The sequence below is a fragment of the Sarcophilus harrisii genome, chromosome 4, assembly GCF_902635505.1.
Source record: "Sarcophilus harrisii chromosome 4, mSarHar1.11, whole genome shotgun sequence".
Lineage (NCBI taxonomy): Eukaryota > Metazoa > Chordata > Mammalia > Dasyuromorphia > Dasyuridae > Sarcophilus > Sarcophilus harrisii.
This window is the reverse complement of record NC_045429.1, coordinates 194,786,801-194,798,928: the sequence shown is the minus strand read 5'-3', so window position 1 is coordinate 194,798,928 and position 12,128 is coordinate 194,786,801. Positions and strand designations below refer to the sequence as shown.

The following is a 12,128-nucleotide window of genomic DNA, read 5'->3' as shown; positions in this document are numbered from 1 at the left end:
GAGGTGAAATGAAGCAACGTGGGGTTCAGAACCATTCTCCATGTAGAGTTCTGTGGCATCTCCAGATGTGGCATCTATAAAACTTAGTATAAGACTTCCAACTACCAAAGAGAAAGAAAAGGACAAGGAAATCATGAAAAAAAAAATCCTCTGGTTCCACAATATACAAAGCATGGATTATTTTATATAAATACACCCAAGGCTGGTTGCTATGTTAAGACATAGTATAGGGAGTAATTTTGGGTAATCTATGGACACCTTATTTCATCTTTATATTATAAAAATCATAAAGTTAAAAATAAAGCAAATTGAAAAAAAAAAACTATGAAGTTTAATTCCATAGATCCTTCCTGAAAGTAAGAAATTCCACTGGATATAAATGCTGTTAGCAATCTTTTCATATATTCTGCAAAATAAGTCTAGAATAAATATTAGTAAAATGGCACAGAAATCTAATACAATAAGATATATATATATATAAAATCCAGATTATATTTGCTCCTACCACCTTCTTGCCTATAACATATAACAGAATGTCAGTAAACAATGAATTTTAGTGTAATGCTCATCCTATCAATCTTTTTGTTTTCTATCATATTTATGACTGTGTCCAGGAAGCAAAACCCTCTCTTAAAAAAAAAAAAAAAAGTCCTTTCTGGGGTAACAGAAAGATTACTAAACTCAGAATCACAAAGGTTTAGATTCAAGTGCTCATCCTATCAATTATAGGATCTGTGATTTTTAGGCAAAGCACTTAATGTTTGTGAAACTGGGTTTTCTTATATCTAAAACATAGAGGCTAGATGAGAAGATAGATATCTAAGATCACTTGTAGCTCTAGCCTTCTGAGGTTATGACTTTATATTCTGGGTCTTAGCATAAAATTCTGTACAATCTTTTACGCAGGATGGAGAACTTTTAATTTAGGATTGACTTAGTTAATTTTTCCTATGTCTATAACGACAAAGTTGCATCATGAGTATTATTTTTAATAGGACCATATTAATAATTTATATTCACATGGTGCTTTAGCATTTAAAAAGAGCTTTCCACACATAATTCCTGTGAGATATGTAGTGCAAATATCATCTCTTTTTAACAGATGAGAAAAGTGAATCTTGGGACAGATAATCAATGACAGAGGTAAAAACTTAAACATGAGCTTCTGTTTTCAAATCTTGCTTTTTTTGCCCACTACTCTAAGTCATAGAAGGAAGATATATTGTTTTACAATATATATCTTGTTTTACAATATATATCTTGTTTTACAAAAGTCAGTTTTTTTGTTTTGTAAAATGAGATGAAACACTCCATTGCTCAGAGCAGAAAACTAGCAAATTTCTCCATTGAACATGAGGGGGAGAGAGAGGATTTTAATAAACTCATGGTTCTAAACATTTTTAATAACAAATTTCAATCCATGCTTATCTTCTACATAATACATAGGTTATTAAAAAAAATAACAGTAGTAAGTAGTAACAAGTTGTCTTTACTGTTCTCTTTGCTTTGTTTTGTTTTTGTTTTTGTCTTTACTTATCAGTGTATGTCACTCCTCTTCCATTGCTTTTTCTTTTCTTCATCTCCTTCCTTTATGGAAATAGTAGAGAATTGAAATCCATTTGAAAATTATTATTTGTTTCCTTTTAAAAATGTACTAAATAGTTTTGATTTAGTAATCCTAATTACATTTTTCTATGGGTCACCAATCTCTAGAGAATAAAGGATTCCCCATATCTAACACCCTCTAAAATTACAGTATTGTACATTTTGAATTCACATTCAGAATAGTGAACTTCAAACATTCTAAGACTTAATTATTAAAGAGTCACATATTCAGTATGTGGAAATTATCAAATCAGGATACTATTACACTTGAGAAACTTTAAAAAAAAAAAAGGTTTTAAACAAAACATTTCCCAAGAATTTTCATTTAGTTTGAAATTTCAACAAACTAGAATCCAACTATTGCCTGGTTTACTTAAGTATCGTAGCACATTTATGAATAAGATATAAATAAACACTATCACTTTCTAAAGCTATTATCTGTAAAGAAATTGGTAACAAATGAAATTTAATCCATCCATTAATCTCTACTCTGTCTGTCATGTGTACATGCTAACGGGTGCTAGGTTACAGGGCAAAAGAGAATATGTGACTAATGGGAAAAGAATTACAATTCTGAAATTCAAAGAAATGAAGATGAGCATTACATTGAAATTCATTGTTTATTGACACTCCATTATACATTGTAGTCAGGAAGGTGATAGGAACAAATATGATCTGGGTTTTATATATATATATATATATATATATATATATTATATTGTATTAGATTTCTATGCCATTTTACTAATATTTATTCTAGACTTGTTTTACAGAATTTATGAAAATATTACTAACAGCATTTACATCCAATGGAATACCTACATACATTTTTTACTCCAATTTAAATTCGATTATTTCAATGGGCAAAAATCTATTTTCTATTTTTCCTACCTTCCCTTTCTCTTAAAACCAGTTCTGGAAGAACAAGAAACACATGTCAACTAAGATTATGATTTCCAGAACACAATTAGGGAGTGAGGTAAGTAAGGTATAATATCACTGAACAATTTAGGTAGCATAAAAATTCTAAACATGGAAACCTCTTTATTGTTCTCTTGTTCACATTCATTACATACTAGAATCAAGAAATACACGAGAGGCTTACAATAATCTAGTAACAGGGAAATGAATTAAGGACCTCGAGATTTAAGGTCTCTACCACAGAACTACTTTAGAACTTTTTGAACAAGTCACTGACCTTATGCTCACACAGTTGCAAACCAGATAAAAGGACAGAAATTCAGAATGGCAGAATCATGTGTGGAGGCACAAGAAGAAAAAAAAGTACACTTTATGATGTGAATGGAAAATGGAACTTAGGTAAAAGCTGTTAGAGATATGAATTTAAAACAACTATCAAATGACAGACCCATTTTATAGGAACATAATAAGTTTGTGGCAAAGGTTATCTGGAAATCCATTAGCTTGAAAGATGGATAGGATGAAGAAATATAGGCACACAGAATTGTCAGCTGACAATACATCATTTTCAATCTAGAAGCTGATGGTGAAATTTTGAAACTTTTCTTTCTTAAACCTAATACTACTTTTTAATTTTCTTTGCAAATAAATGTTCCTAAGTTACTAATTGCACACATTTTGCTAAACTGACATACAGGTCCATTTAAAGATCATAATATAATCATACTGAACCATTTCATTTTAAAATGAATTTAAAATTGTAGAAGACATCGATATTTATAGTTGTTACATTTTGAAGAATCTTTCAGAGAGACAAATCTGGGATAGCCTGGATTATATTCTAAGATAATTCTTATTAGTTACTGAAGTGAGGTCAACAAAATTTCCAGAGAGGACTAGGTAGTATAATGATGGATCTGGCATTAGGAAGTATTGAGTTCGAATTTTGCTTCAAATACTTATTTGAGGTGCTGGATAAGTCCCTTAATCTCTCTTTACCTCAATTTTTCTATCTGCAAAATGAGGGTTTGGGATTCAATGGCCTTTAAGGTTCTTTAGAGATCTGAGTCTATGAATCCATGACCTCTGGAATGGTTGCTTATTTTTATAGTGATACTATATTTGAACCTAAAATTGGGGTACATGGCCTAAATAAGGATTGGGGGATGAATTTATGTAAATTTGTCCACATATCAGTAAAAGTATAAACATTTAATCATAGTTATACAGGCAATGAACTGTCTTTATTGAAAAGAATAAAATAAAAGCTGCAAAATACACAGTTAATATTTATGTTATTATTTTCATTATTCATCTACATTTGAAGTTGATGGCACATTGTTTTACTCATACTTCTTGGAAAAATACTGCTTGTTTAAAAATTATATATTCTTCATTTTTTCAAATATCTCTTGATAAGGGTTTAAGAAAATGGGTTGCCAGGCGAGAGTTCATAGTCTTGACATAATTATATAGATACCTTTATGATATGTTATCACTAAAGTCTTTGACACTGTCAAATGGTTCAACATCAGAAACAGATATGATTTTATTAATGAAAATGGCATTGAAAAAGATGTATTAACATCTGCATTGTCACTGTACCTTAAGGACAGTGATCCTTTCCATCTGACTTCTGGTTGAAAACTTTTATATGTGTTTTCTTCCCCTTTGGAAGATGCACTTCTTGAGAAAATTGATTGTTTTGCTTTTCTGTCTATCTCCGGCACTTAGCACATTGTAAACTCTTTATAAATTCCTTTTCCATTTATTCATTCATCTATCAGTAATTAGCCTTTCTACCCATTGTTTTCTATCCACTAAGATAAATTTATAGCCTGTGATACTGCTTGGTACTTACCATGTCCTGCATCTTTTACAAAATAATAACATCATCATCATTACTAGTAGTATTTGGATAGTAACATAAAATTCACAAAATATTTTAAAAATCTTATCTTATTTAGTCCTCACAATCATCTACAATAGTAATAATTCCTACTTTACAAATAAGGAAACTGAGGCAGTGGTTAACTGACTTGGCTAAGGTCACATAACTAATAAGATGTGAACTAAAGTTTTCCTGAATCCAGATCTAGAGCTCCATTCATAATGCTATCTAGTTTCTACTATCCTTCCTTTTAAAAGAAAGTATAATGATATACTATAAAGGAATTAATTTCCTAAAATAGTCTAACTTACCTCTGTTCTTTTTCAATGATCAAACCTGATCCACTCTTTCCACACACTTTTTGCCCTACTCTCCTATGTCCATCTTTGTAGGGAAATCACTTAGAACGTAAGTATATAATGACTTGGAGAGTTCTGTGACAGAATTCTTCAACTGCTTAGAATGGTTACTGATATATAAACTACAATTAATATTATAGTAATTTTTTTGCTTATATTCATCATACACACACAAGATGGATAATCAACTGTCCCATATTTCTTATTGCATTTAGGCACACAAAGAAACTGATTCCATCAATTTCTTTAATGACCTTTTCAACGTGGTATGGAGATGGTCAGGGCATATTTACAAGGTTCAGAAGTACCTACTTACTAACTTAAAAAGGTTGTAGATACAGTTAGTCAATCAGTTGACAATTAACTCATTTAGTAAAGAATCATCCTACTAAATGTTTACTGTGTACCAGGCACCATGCACACAGGCCAGAGGCCCAGCCTACCTGAAGTTCTGAGAGACTCATTACTATGTTAGCTGCAAGGTTAAAAAATTTTTGGTCCGAGTAAATCTTCAAGACTATCCCTTAAGTTATAAGAAAGTTGCTATTTGCATCAATGGAAGTAACAACAACACTGATGAAATCAGATTTCTGAAATATTGAGAATTTATTTGTCAGTCCTTTTCATTTGTATCCATTTTGACAAAGATACAAAGGTTTGCTAATTCCTTCTCCATTTCATTTTACAGATGAGGAAACTGAGACAAGCAGTATTAAGTGATTTGCCCACAATGTTCTAGTTAGTAAGAGTTTGAGGTCAAAATTGAATTCAGGAAGTTGAGTCTTCCTAACTTCAGGCCTGGCACTCTATGAACTATGGTGCTCTCCATATAGTTATTTTTTGTTAGAGGCATAAGGAAAGAAAAGGGCTGAACTCTGAGACATAAAGACCCATCTCTGACCCATTTTGTTTCTATCATCCTATGTAATTGGCTTTATCTCTTAGTGCTCTAGGCAACTTTAAGACTGTATTTGCAGGTTGTATTGCCATCATCAGTTGAGATAGTTTCCTCATTTAAAAGTTCTGAAAATCAATGAAATCACAGAATCCAGTCCTTATTCTTAGTCTTTTAACTTTTTTTTTTTTTTTTAATTTCAGGGACTTGTTCTGAGAAAATGGTCATTCATAATTGTTTTTGGTTTTTTGGAGGCAATCTGAGTTAAGTGACTTACCCAGGGTTACACAGCTAGTAAGTATCTGAGGCTACATTTGAACTCAGGTCCCTCCTGACTCCAGGATGGGTTGTTTGTTCACTGTGCCACTTAGCTGCCCCTATTTGTAATCTTTTAAACAATTTAGATAAGCAAATTATTTGACCTTTCAAGTAGCTGTAAAACTCATAGTATTATAGGAATATGATTTATTATTAATAACAAGTAAAATTAACTCTCTTTCAAGGTTGTTGTATGGTGCTGACTAATAATTTGTATAGCTTACACCCACATTATGCACAGATTTAAATTTAATATTATTCCTTCTCTTCCAACAAAACAAAATGTTACACCAATCTGACCCATTCTGAACTCAATGGCTTTGCTAATCAAAAATGACTACATTTAGCAACCATAACTTTTCTATCTTTTCTTTATTTATAACAGCCTTCATACCATGACCTATTCTGATGCAAGCTGACATTCCTCCATCTAATCTATAGTGCTTTTACCTCATACTAAGTTTGCTTGTTTCTATTCTCCTTTGAATCTAAATCATTCCTGAAGACAGCCACACAATAGGCTTTAATTCTGAATCAATTTCAACATTTTCATGTTCAATGGATGATTTAAGAGATTGTCTACTTCAAAGAAAAAAAGATGTCAGTAAAATTATAGGTATTTATCATTATCACCACCACCATCATCAAAGTCTTGGATTTGTGACTGATGTTAGTGCTAACAGATGCCCAACAAGCAGTAAAACATGACATGGCATGTTTTATTAGCTCATTAATACATGCCTTGGGTACAATGTGAGGGACAAGGTTGTGAGTAAATGAACCAATAAAATATACTCTGGAGTATTTTAATGCTTTTATATAGCACTCAATATTCATTTTTAAAATCTCTTAAAATCCATTTTTTATTTTTAAACATATCTATTCTGGATTTTTAACTTCAAAGAAAGCAAAATATATTTCTTCTGTTTCCAAACTACTTAGGAAAAATATCTTTAATTACTTTTCACTTCACAAGTTAATTGAATCATGCATTCTTAGACCTCCTCTTCCATTCTACTAGTAGTCCCTTCTATGATTTTTTAATGACTATACTTTGCCTAGCAAAGGCTATTAGGTAATGTGCACAGAGAGAATAGTTTTCACACCGTACAGAGCCTTGAAGACCAAGCCTCAGACCTCAGCCTATCTCCCTAGCATCCAAAGACAACAGTCCAGCCCCTCAAATCACATAGAGGGCTCAAACCCTCAGCTCCTCTGGCCTGGTTCCCTACAAACTATACTTCCCTTCCAACCATGAGGCTCACAGGGCTGTTGCTCAAGGGTAGAAATGCTGTGCTTATGGGAGCTATGCTTTCTCAGGAAAACAGATTTGAGTGAATGTGTAAGATACCCACTGTATTGCTGGAGAGATATGTGTGAGTATATTTAGAAGAAAAGAGGGAGAGAGGAAGAGAGGGGCAGAAGGGGGGAAGAATAGAAGGGCAAAATAAGGGGAGGCAGAAGGATAGAAATGGAGATAGGAGAGGGGGAAGAAAAGAAGAGAGGTTTTTTCCCCTTTTGTATTTTTGTGTGCTTCAATTTTTTTTTTAAGAGAAAATACTGTTGAGTTTTGGAGTTAACAAAATTTAGATGCAAAGAACAGGGAAAAAGAGACAGAACATCACTGAGCTGAGTGAATGAAAACAGTTATAAGTATTAAAACCAGAAATATATATCACAAACTACTTATAGAAGTGAGACTCAGGAATAGTTGCTGAATTAATTTTATATTCTTATTTAATGTTCATTTCCACTGCCAACACCTTTCTCTGGGCCTATGATACTTCACACCTGGATTCTTTCAACATCAACTTAATTAGTCTTTTTGTTTCCATCTTTGGTTCCCAAGCCATCATAAACATAACTACCACAATAATCTTATGAACAAATTTTCATTACACTGAAAATTCACAGTGGTTCTCTATAATCTTAAATGTGAACTTTTCAATCTAGTACCTAGAGTCTTAGCACAAGGATATTCTGAACATATCAGGTTTTTGAGAAAGGCTCATTGAATCTGATTTTGGTTTAATGTCCTGATAGCTATAATTATTTATTATGTCAATTTTATGTCACAGTTATTTGCATAGGTCATTATATATATGACATGCAGCAGAATATATAATAGATGCATAAGATAAAGTACACATTTCTAATGTGACTATGCCTAATTAAAGAGACAATCAAGGAAACTACATTTTGTTAAAAGGCACCATCAATAATTAAGTAATATCAGTAAACATATACATACCAAATGGAATAGAATGTAGTTAATTAAAGAAAAAGTTAAATGAATTATAGGAGGAAATAGATAGCAAAGAATCTCAATTTATCCCTTTCAGAACTAGACAAATCTAACCACAAATTAAATTAGAAAGAAGTTAAGGAGATGAATATAATTTTATTCATATTACATATAACAGACCTCTAGAGAAAACTGAATGGGAATAGAAAGGAGTATACCTTTTTCTTAGTTATACATGGCACCTTCACAAAAATTGACCTTGTTATCTCATAAAGAAATGTAGAAAAACAGAAATATTAAATGCATCCCCTTTGGATTGTATTGAAATTAAAATTACATTCAATAAAGGGTTTTAGAACACGTCAAAAAAATTAATTGGAAATTAAATAAACTAATTGAAAGCAGAGCTTATTAAAGTTTTTCCACTTGTGACTCCTTTTTGCCAGAGAAATTTTTATACAACCCCATCTCAATTCTGAGCTGAGGTATTTCTGGTGGTGTTCATGTATATACAGTACAAAGTGTACATGCTGTATGTTCAGAATCAAGGTGCAGTGGAGTTGTATGATACAGCATAGGCCAAGTGCTACCAGAAACACCTTGGAGTCATTGCATATTTGATTTTGAATTAATTTTTGGTTGTTACATTCAGAAACATTTTGCTGTTGGCAGAAACAACCATCCCACCTTAGAATTTGTGATAGAGGAAAAGGGAGTTTGATATAGTCTGACATGTAACCTAGATTTTGGGAGAATAGATTTAGAGAATTGATAGAATTATAGAATCTCATAATTAGAAGAGACCCCAAAAGCTCTTTGGTCCAACTTTTATCTAGAAAAAACAACAACAAACAAACCCTGCTACATTTAGTTTCACTTTGGAAAAACTGGAAGAAAACACTAGAATAGCCCATTCCATTTTTGCAGAGCTATAATATTTAGAAAGATCTTTCTTATATAATTTGAAATGTGCAACTCTACAACTTCTAACTATTTGCTCTCTCTAGAGCCACGCAGAATAAGCCCAGTCCTTTTTTGCACATGAGTGCAAAAACCATCATGTCTCCTCACTCCCCACTCCAATACTGAGCATATTCTTCTCCAAGCTAAATACCCCTGGTTCCTTCAAACAAGCCTTGGCAAGGGATGATCCTATTCCCATGTCTCCTCACCATTCTGATCACCTTCTTCTACATGTTTCAATTTTGTCAATATCCTTCCTGAAACATGATGTAGAGAACTAAACACAATACTCTAAATGTGATCTGAGTAGAAAACAGTACAGTGGAACTATAACCTCCCTTGTTCTGGATGGTATGATTTCTTAATATAGTCTAAGATACTATTATTACTGTTATGTTTCCCTGTTCACTTATATTGAGTGAACTAAAATCCCCATATCTTTCTCTTAAGTACTTTTATAGCTACAACTCTCAATCTGGTATTGTCCAAGTTGTTTTTTTAAATCCAGTTGCAGAATTTTATATTTGTGCATATTAAATTTTATTTTACTATATTTGCTCTTCATCTTGAATTAATCTTTTTGGATCCTCTCTCATTCAACCAACAAATTAACTGTGCATTAATAACATTGTTGAATTAAAGAGAACAGCACCAAGGACAGATGCTTGGGTCATTCCCTTATAGATTTTTTTCCAAGTTGACATCTGCATAATAGACAAATATTTTCCATATATCAGTATCCTTTTAAAGTCCAAGCATACGGGCTTCAGATTCTGAGCTTCATGGGGATGTATTGGCAGGGAGCTAAGGATCTTTGGACTAGTTAGTCTCTTAAGATTGAGATAGAAAAAATAGCAACTGCCCAAATGAAAACTAGTTTTGCTACATAATTTTTGCTTCTCCAAGTCAGAGCAGCAAGTTCTTCATATCGGCACATCTCAGGTGCACTTTTATGTGTCTATCCCTTTTAAATACCTCTAACATATTTTAGGCTGATATTTTCTTTTCAAAATGTTTCTTTCAACTTGAGCTTTTTACAAGGGAAATGAGCTTATGAGGGAAAGATATTTATCAAAAATGATATTCTAGATTCACAAAGAAATAATTTTGATGATAAGAAAAAGAAGGATTTATTTAATAAGACCAAGATGGATGCTTAGGAAACTAATCAACCCAATAGATTCTTAAAATTATAGATGGAAACAAGGGCAAATAACTGAGGATGAATACAAACATGTAGTACAATATGCTACACAGTCCTAGAAAGGAACAAGTGTTTATTAAATAATTATTATGTGCCAGGTACTATGTTAACACCTTTATAACATTCTCATTAGATCTCAGGATTGGAAAATCCTTCAATGAACTGTGGAAAATAAGGGAAGCTAAGGGATCAGTGATTTTCAGAGTTGAAGGGATCTTAGCATCCATCTAGTCCTCAAAACTTTGGGCTTCTGCAGATCATGTTCAATATTAGGTAACTTCTCTTTAATATAATCAGTTTGCCCTTTACACAACCTCACTCCTTTGACCTACATTAGGGATAAGTGTAAGAGATAATTGTATGTCTCTATCTGGAAACTTCTAAATGTGGCTCATTTTTCAATCTCCTTTAGGGCTCTTGAATCAGTCCACCAGTCAGCAGCCAGGCTACCAATATATATATATTTTAACACAATGTATGTTTATTACAAAATTTATTATAAGCATATAAGGACATAAGTAGGTTTTACCTCCAAAAATAACAGAACCACTCTTTTCCTCTTTTCCCAAGGGAGGGAAGACTCATTCCATTCACTCATAAACAAATTTATAACTATATAAAGGGCAGTCACAATAATATAGAAGGCTTGGAAAACTTCCATGATGCTACAGACTGCATGTACTTCAAAGTGTGATCCTACCATGTGATCCTCCTTGCATATTCCAGGTCTATATCCCTGGATAAGATTGTTTTTAGAGATTTCTGCTCTTCTTTAGTCAGTATCTGAAGCCTTAGAACCAGAGGAATATGGGGAGTAAGGCTTCTCCTCTTCTTCTCAACTGTATATGTTCACTTTATTGAAATGTACAAATAGATAATGAAAAGAAATTATGTACAACTCAGTGTGCTTGTCTTTTTGCCACAGTGAGTAGTTAATTAAGAGTAGAAAAAAATCAGGACAATCAGATAACCATCTAATATCTGGTTCCTGGTGACATCTACTCCCCTGTATTTCTTCTATATGGTCTGTGTCTCATTTTATCACTGTGTCATTAAGAGTGACACTTTCCTTAACTGTTCCTAGAGCATTTAGGAACTTCTTAATTTTTCTCTATCACAACAACCTACCTTGTTAAGCTGTGTTGTACTTGTTTATGGATCCTATGTCCTTTAGGTTACAAATTTCTTGGGGCAAAAACTGCATGATTTTTTATCTTTGTATTCCAGCGGCTTTCACAAAGCAGACAATAAATATACTGTTACAATGAATTTGGGGTTCTTAAAAAATAGAAATAGGAATGAGTGGGATTGTGAATGACAAGAAATCAAGAACACGGCATATCTGAAAAATAATACCTTATATATCTTTTATGTCAGACTGTCAAATGGAGAAATTGCAAAAAACTCTGGCAGGGAAGAAGAAATAAGGTCATTTGGTCTCTTATTTCACAGATGAAGAAACTGCAGATTTACCCAGGTCAAAGAAGTGGTCATCAAGATTAGAACCCTCTCCAAACCTAGTGTTCTTCCCATAAAGAAGAATGGGTAAATGGAAGTTTAAGTGTTCCAGAGTGTAATCTATAGACTGAAAAGTACATGTGGTTCATCCCATGGAATGAAGTTTTCCCTGAGGCAGCTCTTGATCATCTAAAAAGGGAAGGGGAAGGAATCAGAGGGATGAAAAAAAATTTATCCCACCCAAACCTATTGATAGAAAAGCAGCACTT

At 32.7% G+C, this 12,128-nt stretch overlaps 1 protein-coding gene across 1 annotated transcript in view; it reads right to left on the bottom strand.

Moving 5' to 3' along the window:
• PDSS2 (decaprenyl diphosphate synthase subunit 2) overlaps nucleotides 1–12,128 on the bottom strand; it is a 288,494-nt gene that overhangs the window by 63,149 nt on the left and 213,217 nt on the right. The gene's annotated exons all lie outside the window — the stretch shown is intronic.